This window comes from Montipora foliosa, unplaced genomic scaffold, assembly GCF_036669935.1.
Source record: "Montipora foliosa isolate CH-2021 unplaced genomic scaffold, ASM3666993v2 scaffold_471, whole genome shotgun sequence".
In the NCBI taxonomy this organism is placed as follows: domain Eukaryota; kingdom Metazoa; phylum Cnidaria; class Anthozoa; order Scleractinia; family Acroporidae; genus Montipora; species Montipora foliosa.
The window spans coordinates 209,357-212,500 of NW_027179780.1; the positions used below are offsets into that span (position 1 = coordinate 209,357).

Genomic DNA, 3,144 nt, shown 5'->3' on the forward strand with positions numbered 1-3,144 from the left:
CATGAATGGCTTTCTTTGTTTGCGTTCGAGAAAAGTAGATACCATCATGTTTTCTCACTATTTCTATTTGCTGACAGCCAATTAAATCATTTGTTGCCCTACTTCATAAGATGCCTGCAGATAGTGGGTGTAAAAGTCGACTATGTTTAACACAGCAAAAAGGGGAGCGGTGTTCATTGCAAATAGTTATAAATGGCTAATTAGCAAGGCCGATAGCTCGCGAAGGCCTACTTATACGAATACCTTGAAACGTAAAGGGACGCTACATCCTTCAGTGACCTAAGAAATATGTTTATACCACTCATTGAAACCCTTATGTTCTTACTTAAAAGGCTTTATAACGTAAGGGCATAATCAGAACGTGACTAAGGCCCTGTTTACATGGAGGGAGGGTAACCCTAATAGAGGGGTTACCCTTCCAGAAGGATCAATAGATAGCCCCTGTTTACATGTGTAGGGTTATTCCCGGGGCGACCCCAGGGCTATCTCTGCCAACAAAACCGTGGAAACCTGAAGCCATCGAGCGGTCGTTTAGCATGTAAACACCAAAATGGCGGACAAACGAGGTGTTTTGGCGGTAAACTCAATTTTGCTCGCGCTCACATCCTTAGCGGCGGCGTTTCAGTGCTATGGGTTATTGTTTTTGTTACTACTGAAAGAAAGACGTCGTAAACAGCAAATGACGCTACAGGCAGCTCACCAGTACAATGCAGCAGTGGCACGACTCAGATACGTACGAAGGAGAGCATTTTTCCGGCGAGGAAGACTTTCGCGAAATCCTGGTCGCACAGAACAGTGGTGGCAGAATCTCTACAACGGAATTCTGCCCGAGTCAGAGTGGGAGAATGGATCGTGATGTGTTTATAGCGCTAGCAGATGGAATACGGCCTTGCCTTCAGCCTGGCAGAAGCCCAAGAGGACTTGATGTGCTCTCAGTGGAAAAGCAACTCGCTTTGATCATGACTTTGTACTTTTTAAAAGACCAAAGTCGCTTTCTATGACAGCAAATCCTTTTGGAATCGCACGTTGTACAGTTTCTGTGATTGTACGTAAAGTCTGTGATGTCATTGCCAGGGTTTTGGGACCAAAATACATAAAACTCCCGTCAACCGAGCAGCAAATGAAAGATATTGTTAAAGTCATGGAAGATAAATATGGATTTCCACAAGCGTTTGGATGTTTTGATGGAACCCATATTGCAATAAATCAACCCACTGAAAATCCTCACGACTACTTTAGCTATAAACAAAAGTATACATTGAATGTACAAGCAGTATGTTACTGGAGAGGGTTGTTTATTGACGTTGAAGTGAAATGGCCAGGCAGTGTACATGATGGACGGGTTATTGCAAATTCCAGGGTAAACAGACCGTTAAAAGAGGAAAAGATACCTATGCTGTTCAAGGAACTTCTTCCAGGGTATGACAAGGTAGCTGTAACCTTGTTAGGTGATCCGGCTTATCCACTACTACCCTACTGTATGAAAGAGTACCCCCATGCACGCACAAATGAAGAAGTTATTTTTTAACAATATGTTGAGAAGTGCAAGAAATCCCATCGAATGTGCTTTGGTAGGCTTAAGGCCAGATGGCAAATTTTGAACAAAAGAATTGACATGGGCATGTTTTTTGTCCCATCCGTTGTTTATGCCTGTTTTGTCTTGCACAACTTCTGTGAAATGCAAACTATGACCATAGAAGATGATGCAGTTGCACGGCAAGTTGCAACTTGACAGATTGCAGCCGGAGGATGCTCCTGACCGCTTATATTCTTTCAACTCTGCCGAAGGCGCTCATTTGAGGAACATCACCACACAATTCTGCAAGGAGCACATTCCACATTAATCTCTTTCTTTGTTACCCAGTTACCCATGTTCTCAGTATAGTCTATAATTTTGATATAGAAAATTTAAATTAAATTAAGGACGGTGCCTACTTTTGTTTCTGCGCATACCTTCTGCGCATCTCAAGATACTCAGGTTTCCTATTGGTGGTGCCTACCAATACAGGTATATCTTTGCGCGGTTTAAAACTATGCAGAGAAAGCAGAACTTAGCAAGTGCTCTTAGTATTTAAAAAGAAAATTGGGGGTAGCCCTGTATTCTTCAGAGATAAAATTAAAAAAAAAAAGCCATACATTGCTTTATCTTTTGGCACTTAAGGACATTCGCGGCCATTGCTACTGCGCATCCTTACAGCGCACGCAAATTCACATGCCACGTCATAAATCTAGCGCGCTCGCTAAGTACTAAAATGAACAATGATAGGGCAGATGGCCATTGCTATAGCTTTGCTTGGCTTTAACGATCTTGGATGTTCGGTGACCCCTACTTTTCTTTTCAGAAACACATTTTATTTACAATTATCTCCACGTTGTCCAAAAATGAACAATAAATGAATGTGGGAAGTTAAAAACATTTAAATATTTCTGTCCTCGAGACATGGAATCCTGCCATCTTGCGGCTGCAATGCGCATGAAACTATAGTCGCTAAATGGGAACTTGTTCTTTAAGGAACCTCAACAGTTAACTAAATTCACTTGATGGGTCCACTTAAACAAAGTTTAGTAGAGTACATTTCACTTCAAAGATGTAATTGCAATATTTTTGGGCTTACAGACACTGTGGCCTTATTCGCTAAAGAAGCAGGATTTTTTCGGTGACGCCCCATTTTATTTTTTTACATTTCTGACATCACTAACTCATCATCTTTCAATGGTAAAAATGGCGAAAAAAAATCAATGTTCGAAAAATTTCGCGTGAACGTCCTTAAGAATTATTGTTTATTAATTATCTCTAAAAAAAAAAAAAAGGGTGGTTAGCCCAAATTATCTTTTTGGATTCCAATAGCCATTGCTAAGATCTGCTTTTCTGGAATAGTCATAAACTGTGCAAAAATGCCTCTAGCCACTATCCTTAACGTGATTTTTTTAAACTTTATTCAACAATAGAATTTATCTCAATACAATTTATCATAATTTATTAAGAACAATACAAAAAATGATAAATATAATACTGCGTTGTCCCAGAAAATATCCCTTGCCTCCACAAAGGTTTTTTTCGGTTAGAACTTTCCCTCTGAAAGCCCTTTTGATGTTCCTGTTTATCTTCATACTTTCTGGGAAATCTAATGACCTCCTCTTGTG

General features: G+C 40.1%; 1 pseudogene; it reads left to right on the top strand.

Moving 5' to 3' along the window:
- The first annotated feature begins 550 nt into the window (after positions 1-550).
- Positions 551-1,844, top strand: LOC137989746 (uncharacterized; annotated as a pseudogene).
- Positions 1,845-3,144: the final 1,300 nt, after the last annotated feature.